This window comes from Watersipora subatra, chromosome 6 (assembly GCF_963576615.1).
Source record: "Watersipora subatra chromosome 6, tzWatSuba1.1, whole genome shotgun sequence".
NCBI lineage: Eukaryota > Metazoa > Bryozoa > Gymnolaemata > Cheilostomatida > Watersiporidae > Watersipora > Watersipora subatra.
In genome coordinates this window covers 40,104,829-40,113,771 of record NC_088713.1, presented here as the reverse complement: position 1 = coordinate 40,113,771, position 8,943 = coordinate 40,104,829, and the positions used below count along the sequence as shown (strand labels likewise).

The following is an 8,943-nucleotide window of genomic DNA, read 5'->3' as shown; positions in this document are numbered from 1 at the left end:
AAGTTATTTGTATCAAAAAGGGATGTCTTTTTCATCGATCCGTTCCTCTAAGTACACATCAAAGAGCTTATTGTCACCAACCATGAAGTTGTTTTTCAAGCGTCCAGTTTTACCTGCAAAAAATTACTTAATTTATATAAGCAAATCTATACACAATATCAGTAAACACAACTTGTTTGGTGACGAGTATTTTTGAGTTGAGAAAAAGCCACTGCAGGAGAAGCTAACTTATCGGGCAGAGGAAATGTATAAACTATTTACCAAACTTGAATGAGTCTTTTTCAGACAGTTTTATAGGCTATATCATCTCATCTCAGTTCTTGTACGAAGTAAAACTAAAACAAGTTATTTGAGGCATTTTTGGATCCGATTTCGAACACTTCCTGAAAAATCTGGCTCTCATTATCTTCTGTGTCAGACCATTCTATGCAGATGATTTTGTTTTTGTTGGTAAAATGTTGGATTGTATGTTGTATTTTTTGTAGTGTAATATGGTAATAAAGATGTAATACCATATTACACAAGGTATTAAATATTCCATACACAATATTAAATATTATACACAGGTATTACACAATGGTAACAAAGATTTAACAAATTGTTGTGCATTTAATTTCACTAAATATGCATGTAAGTGAAGCGTATTCTGCGATAAGCCGGGTTTCCGGATCACATGATCTACTCTAAGTAGTGTAGATCATAATTTCCAAAAGGAGGATTTACAATAAGAAAGGTGTTTTTTTTCAACCACTCTACATAGACATTTGCATAGCCTTGAAGATAGATTTAAAGGTGTCTTGTTGTTGTAACTTTCACAGACTCATTTAAACCTACGATACGGACAATTATCATAGGAGTTGCTTTCTCAACCATTCTACATAGACATGAATAAAGCCTTTCAGGTAGTTCTCAAGGTACCTTGCTAATGCAACACCCACTGACTCATTTATACTTAAAATGTTAAGAGCAGTTTTAGTATCATACCCTTGGGTAGGCTTTCCCTGTTTCATCTTCAGAAAGCTTGTAGCTTCAGCAATCTCTTGAACTAATTCTGGAACTCTGTTGGTGTCCATGAACTTATTTAGCTTTTGGCTTTTTAGTTTTTGGCTTTCTCCTATTGGATTCTACAAGCACATATAACTCTTGCACAATAAAGAAAGAGATGGCACTGATGATCTGAATACGACATTTTGCCTTGGAGAGAGGTGCACTTGCATACCAAATTAAATTTTAAAAACTGATTTGATGGAGATAAGGATAGATGTTTTATATCAACAGCAATGATTAGTTTCCATGTGTCGAATTGACTCGGAGTTACTCGCTGCTGACAAATTCACATCCTACCCTATCAATGATTCAGAGTTGCATTATATAAAACTTTTAACGGTTGCAAATGTATTCCTAAAACAAAATTGGTAAAAGTAGACTTTCTTTCGGGTCACAATCACCTTTCAATTTTATGTGTAGTCAACTAGTTGCACTAACTAAACCAAGATGTCTGAATGCCATAGATCACAATGCTTATTTTGTTTAGCTCTACTGCAGATAGCATAGCTAAGTATTATCAACTCGTATTGATTAGCGGTGAGTTTTCCTATTATGCTGAAAAGCATAGGAGAAGCTTCTCATAGTATAGTGCGAATGCAGTTTCATAGTGAATGCTTTCACAGCAATTTAGCAAAATGAAATATGTTCTAATGCCTTCAAATTGTACCGTTTCTATGATTTGAAGTGGGAGCAACTCGAAATCCATTCGAAGCATGGAAATAGTGTACACATCTTGGCTTAGCAGTTTGTGCACTGAACCGTAATAGAACAACAAATATTAGAGACACCTAGTTTATCATACTTTATTATCTATTCCTCTTAATTTATTGTTAAAACTGTTAAAAAATAGCACACTGGAGTTATCTTATCTTCTTCAATAAAGTTAGCATTGCTTTCCAGTAGCATCAGCATAATTTTGGCTGCAATCAGCTAAAAGTGACTACAATGAGCCACTCGTTAGCCAACAAAGTTTATCAGAATAAAAGGAACGTGTGTCTGGTACTTTATCTTTTACACATGCTCAACAAACTCAAAGAATTTCCCAAGTGGGCTGTCGTCAGCGAAAATCTTTTAATATATTCGCTCAGCGAAAACTTTTTTATTTTTCCAATTTATTGGCCAATCATGTCCCACTACAAGCCAACCAAAACATCATAAATAACATTTCAGTTTCTTGTCAAAACCAAACTCACTAATATGAAGTTAGACTCTGTAGACTAGTTCACTGAAAATACATTAAAATTGTTTTGTGTTTCTTTATTTTTTATGATATTGATCAGAAAATTCAAGAGGTCTAATAGAAAGCTTTTAGCACAAGTGGAGATTTTAGCTAGGCCACCAAGCCTAATGTAAGTACGTAACAAATATTTTTTTAAAACTATGAAATTAAATTCAAAAGACCCAGGAAAATTATTTAAGCTTAAGTTTGTACACTTCCAGTAAAAATATTGGACGCCTAAATTGAAATGATCTAAATTTAAATTCCTTGCATCTTACGATCATGATATGGAGAAAAAACTAGAATTATCTTCTCACAATAAATATAACTTCTAGTTTACTTAGGTTATTGAAAATTTAGTAGTTGCCTTATCCATGAGAAAGCAATTATCTCTACCATCACGGATTTGAAAACATTTTGCAATGGTAAATTATTGAAAATGGCAGTTGGCTAACATTTACTTGTACAAAAAAACTTTAAAAAAATGCCTAATTGGCTTTTGTTCAAAAAAGTCATCTGCAGCATTTTAAACAAACCTTCTATGCACTTAATTTCATAATAACTTATTTTAGTAACTTTCAAAGGATGCATAGGAATTCCGTGCATGGGAAGGCAACTACTGTAGTTGAGGACTACACACCTTTGAAATCTTACCATCTGAGACTCGATGTAGCAATGTAAGAGGCAAACGTACTTTGGATTTCTCGGAGCTAAAACACAGGATGATAGAGTAGAAAAAAGGTACTCTTGGTAAATCCCTAGAGCTAAACATAGAACTACACATGCAAAGTTGACAATGAAGGCTCTGATAAGATGGTTGCAAAACATTCTGTTGGAGTAACAATAAGCACAGATCTAAATATTAATTCAAAACTATGGAAATATAACTCTCTGTAACTGTTTCTAGCAAAAAGCAAAAGTTAAAAAGAAGTTATCTTTTCAGAATTTGTTAGTTAGTCAGAGTTAATAGTATGACGTATTAAACGAAAATACAAAATGTTTTGTAGGTGAGAGATTTGTGAGAGCTCAAAGGTGAGCCAATAAAGCACAGAGAATATGGTTGTGTACAAATATTCCGTAAAATGTTCAGGTAGTTGATTAATGTGAGTTTTAGAATGTTGGGCTACTAAATCATGAATTAAAAGTTGTGTGGGAAGGAATATTTTACGTTTAACGGTAGCTTCAGACAGACAGAAGGACATACACAATCTTATTACAGTAAAGACTTAAAACTTGGTAGAGGCATGGCACCTACGGACCATGTAAAATTATACATATGGAGTGTACCAAGTACTAGAATAATAAGGTGTACCAATAAAGCGCGGAGAAGAACTACATGTATATGCTCATTGTTTACTATAATAACAGCCATGTATGTCCGTCTGAAGCTGGAATTTCATGTAAGTTTGCAGTGCGTAATATGTGAACTCTCAGCCATCTGCTTTGTGGTCAGATATGCTAACCACTCCTCCAATTGCTCTAACCTCTAGCAAAAGCCACTGGCCAGTTGAAACCCTGTCACCGCAAGAGGTTAGCAAAACATTGCATTATGCTGGATTTGAACACGCAACCTTCAGCATAGAGGACTGATACTAACAACTGAGCCAATCGATTAACCACTGACATTTTAGAATAATTTTACATTTAGTTATCATACCTGCTGATCGCTCACAACTCCCCAGATTCCAAAAGTACTACTAAATACAAAACTATAGTACGAGAATGAGTCAGGCAGGTGGGAGTATGATATGTATGCCAAACGTCGCTGGCTTGATTCCTGAACAAAACAATCCACAGCAAAACCTCAAAATGTTGCTGAAAAGATGGACACTGATCGTATTATAGCAAATGTTAGTACCCTGGCCGTCCAGACTGTCATGATAGACTGTCAGGTGTGTTGAAGAATAAGCACGTTCTAAGTATTCCAAAGTTTTGAGAGTGAATGTTAGCTTAAGTGGTTGTGTGCTGGGCTTGTGAACTAAATGTTGGAAGTTAAACCCATGTGTGGTAAAATATTTTTTGCTCTATTTCTGTGGCTCCATACTGACAGACAGACAGGTGCGGCTCTTGTTATATAATAAAACCAGTTAAAATATGTCATATGGTGATGATAAACCTCATAATATCCAACTAAACATGTTAATTCAAGTAACAAGACTCATTCTTCAGTATGAACTTGCACAATACTTTAGTAAATTTTATCGTAAAGCATCAGAATTTTTCTGTCGTTAGCAAATGTTTTGATGTTTGAGTCAGGGTGTTTCAAGATGTGTTGTCAATAATAATAATGGATCGCAGTTAAGCACTCAAAAGGCAATTGCAGGCGAAATGATATCACTAGTTGGTATCATTTCTATAGTTGCTATCGGCTGTTACGTGATGTTGCATCATTGCATGTCTCTGTTCTGTTAGTCTCTTTGCAACTATAGACATGATAATCACCCTTTCGCTTGGTCTGTATATTTTAACAGCGATTAATTTTTGTCAATTTTATTTTTGAAGCATCCTGACAGACAGATCACCCTAAACATTAAAACCGATTTCAAGTAGAAGAAAGATCATATTTTCAAATAAAATTTGCTAAAACTGTGTAAAAGTTTATCGTAAGGATATTTAGCACCAAAAAGTGATATACATGTAGTTGCTCTTTGAATAAAGCCCATCTTTTTTTCTGCTATCATGCAGCTATAAAGAAACCAATACCATACTGCTTCTTGTCAGAAAAGCCTTACTTAGGCTGAAAATTTTGCTATTATTTAAAACCGTGTCTGTCCAAAACAAATATTGCAGGTGGAAAAAAGACTGCATTGCAGAGGATTTGATCCTGCAACATTAAGCTCCGCTAGCGCTACTGCTGATCAATTAAACTAAAGTGTAAGTTCATCTTTGATCAAACAAGTAAGTGTGAAGCTCTTACAGGGAACAGTTTTCTGGTTTTGGTAAGTGTCTTGCGAAGCATCAAATCGGTATGGGATGTTGAGTACTCTTGGAGAGGGTAAGGATTTGTCATCATTGAGTTTGTTCACAGAAGACGAGTACATCCTGCGGAGAGCTTTAGACTCCTTTATGTGTTCAGAGATACTTCAAATTAACATGGTAGTTGTCTCCCACCTAATGTTGGTTCCTAAAATATTTCCTAAATTCGTAAGTTGAGAGAATTTTACAAATATCAGCACTTGATACTGAACTAGTTAATACAGTCATACTTCGACTTACAAGCATGGTGCGTTCCGAAACTGAGCTCGTATGTTAATTTGCTCGCATGTTGGTGCAATTTATTTATATATAGAACTATTAAATATATATTGATTGATTTCCATACTCTAAAAAAATGAAAATAAAACACTCAAAACAAGATGTGGTGACAGAAAGAACATGTTGGTTATTGTCCTAATTTGCCAAATGCTTTCAAAAAACAACAATTAAAAAATAATGCAAGGAAATGTGATTAGTTAAAATGTAAAATTAAATACATACAATAGCAGCTAACACTAGCTTTTGCCAGAGAGGGAGATATAAGTTATCCTTCATTACAACAGTTGACTTTGATAAATTTGCATTTTATCGATGTCCTAAAAGACAAACGTAGAAGCAAACCTAAAAGCAAACTTTCATTTTTAACTTAACGTAATTGAGATTTCTTCGGCGATCATAGTTTGAAGTTTCTCGCTGGTTAGCTAATTTTTTTTTTGTTTCGTTTTCATGACTAGCCGGCCGTTTTAAGATAATCCTATCCAAAGACGTTTGCCTTTGTCGCCCTTTCAACATATTGCGAGTAGGACGAACACAAGTGTCGTCACAAAAGGTTAATGCACAACCACTAGCCAACTTGTCCGATTGTCTATTTTTGTAGATTTGCTAGATAGCAATGGCCTTTTTATATAGCATCGTTTCAGTTGCGCTATCACCGGCCAATTGTTTATCCAATGCCTGAGCAGTCTCTCCATCAGCGGTCGTGAAGATCCCTGCGCCGTTTGGAAACTATGGCCAGTTCTTTTGCGAACTAAATGCCCTGAATATAATCCTTCGGTTTGATAATTGTGGATGTATTTCTGTCATATTGCTGAGCTAGCTCAATCACGCATACACATTTTGCTTATTTTTCAATAATTTTCCGTTTAATATCAACTGTTATCATTCACTTTTTCTTTGCATTATCTTTCATTTTACTGGCAAACTTTTGGTCAACGCAGAGTACTTTTAATTCACATAATTCTGCACTGAAAATCACACCAAAAAAAGATGGTACAAAAGCATAACCTGAGCAGTTGAAAAATACAGAGTGATGATGTTGTCATAAAACACTTCCGGCATACTTGGCAACTGACTCACATGCTCGTATCTCAAACATGGCTGGTATGTTGGTGCTAAAACTTGCTTAATAGATGGCTCGTATCTCAAGTTTTTCGTACGTTGGAGCACTCGTAAGTTGAAGTATTACTGTACTTGGGTTTTTGATGACTACTTTTCCATTTTTTTCATTCGTAAAAACGTTACTTTCTTAGTGAGAATACAGAAACCTCTATGTACTCCACTCTGTAATATGCAGCCTCGCCTAGGCTCTAAAATTTTATAAACTCCTTAGCAGTAAACTTTGTGACACCTGAGACTTATTAATTCATTAATCATCAACTTATTCCATTTTCAATCAGAGAATCAGCAGGTATTTAAGAAGCTGGTTCATGGGAACCAAACAGAGTTCGTAGGAACAAGTTCTAAAATCGATTTTTTAGCAACCTGGCAGAAAGCACAAACCATATGCGGGTGAAGTTTTGAATTTTGGTTTTATATTTAGAAGTTTGGTTTCAATCTGCAAAAACTGTGAAAACAGATAACGTTAGTGCAGACTGACATATACGCACACATGAACAAACACACACACAGACATACAGACACACACTCGCGCACATGCAAGCAGACACGCTGAGCCTTAACGCATGTATGCTAGCACGCACACACATTCCACACACAGGCACACATCCCACATACATACATGCACACACTAAAAATAGACACATAAATGCACACAGGTCTATGCCCAGATTTGAGTTTTTCTCCAATCAAGGTGCTTTTGTTCTATAATTTGATGAATAAGCTGTTTTTTATTTTCACACAAATTTTAAGCTTTGAAGTCAAAAGTAAAAAAGTCATGTTAGTTGAATTGAATAAAGTAATTAGGTTACACAGGCAGCAAAAGTCACACTGGCAGCACATCTAGAACAATAACAATACTGGTCAAATCTTGAAAAAAATCTCAGTTATAATGTACAAAAATATTTATGAAAAATTTAAAAACAGTTCTCTAGTCAGCTATCAATGTCTTTCAACTATATTACTAGCTTTCAGAAGAAGTCTAAACCCAATTAAGAACAATCGCTTCAGTATGATTTAATGACTGTTAAGAGACACTAGTTAGTGCATAAATACACGTTATACGTGCAATAAGTGCATAGATAGGCTAAACCTTGTAAGTAAAACCTATTTATATTTTTTTTCTGGTGCAAAGGTTAGCGAGCAGCAAAAATTACTGAAATATATAAAACGTGGGAACGCAGTACGCTCTTTCAGTTACATTTTATAAACAAAGTTTTTCATATCAGAATTGGATGTCCTTTCCACCGGTCCACTGCTCTAATTACGCATCAAAGTGCTCATTGTCAGCAACCGTGATGTTCTTTTGCCAATCTTCAATTTTATATGTAAAAATATCTCCCATTTATATAATCAAGTCCATACACAATATCGGTGAATACAAAATTTCTTGTGACAAATATTCGATTTGAAAAAATGCTCTCGCATGAGAAGCTAACTTCTCTGACAAAGGGAATTATTTAAGCTCTTCGCCAAACTTCAAGGACTCCTTGTCAGTTCTACTACAGGCTGTATTATTCAATCTCAGTTTTTGTACACAGTGAAGCTCAAACAAGTTATTTGAGGCATTTTTGTATCCAATTAAAAACAATTTCTGAAAATCTCGCCCCGTTATCTTCTGCACCGGATAATCTTATGCAGATGCTTTTGTTGTGGTTAATAAAATGGTGACTGTATGTGGTATTTTATGCAGTGTAATAAGGTATTAAAGATTTAACACATCGCTGTACATTTTCATTTCACAAAAGGTGAGCGAAGCGTATTCTGCCATAAGCTTGGTTCCGGATCTCATGATCTACTCTAATTGATTTAGGTCAAAATTGCCCTCAGTATTATTTCCCTAAGGTCTATTTAAGAAGTTTTTGTCAAGGATCGTTATCCTTACTACAAGAGGCAATAAAAACAACCTGCTTCAGGTCTTGAACAATTAGCCTGCCAGTCCACTGTTTAGAGTGTTAAACACTATACTGCTGCATTTATGGTTACTTTGCCGTGATTCCCAGACTAGATATCACTATGAATAGAGTATTTATAAAACATTCTTTCGAGACATTTTCATTTTTTATAATATTTCTATATGAAATTATATAGTTAGGCTTGAAAAATTTGCTTTTAATGTTGGTACACATTTACAATTATTTAAATCAATTATGATAAAAATACTCACTTTTGTGTTTAAATATCCTGTTTAATGAACAGTAGGTTGGGGTTAAAAACACACTGTATTAAGCTGCCTATGAATCTGTCTTACTTTTTCTAAACATATTCGCCAATTTACCTTTCCTGGTCTCCTCATTCGAACTAAG

At 34.8% G+C, this 8,943-nt stretch overlaps 1 long non-coding RNA gene across 1 annotated transcript; it reads right to left on the bottom strand.

Annotated features, from left to right (window-relative positions):
- Window positions 1–1,095: 1,095 nt before the first annotated feature.
- On the bottom strand, window positions 1,096–8,943 carry LOC137398609 (uncharacterized). The gene is made up of 3 exons (XR_010978977.1): window positions 8,889–8,943; window positions 5,184–5,390; window positions 1,096–1,124 (listed from the first exon to the last, which is right to left on the bottom strand). It is a non-coding gene; the product is annotated as an uncharacterized lncRNA (long non-coding RNA).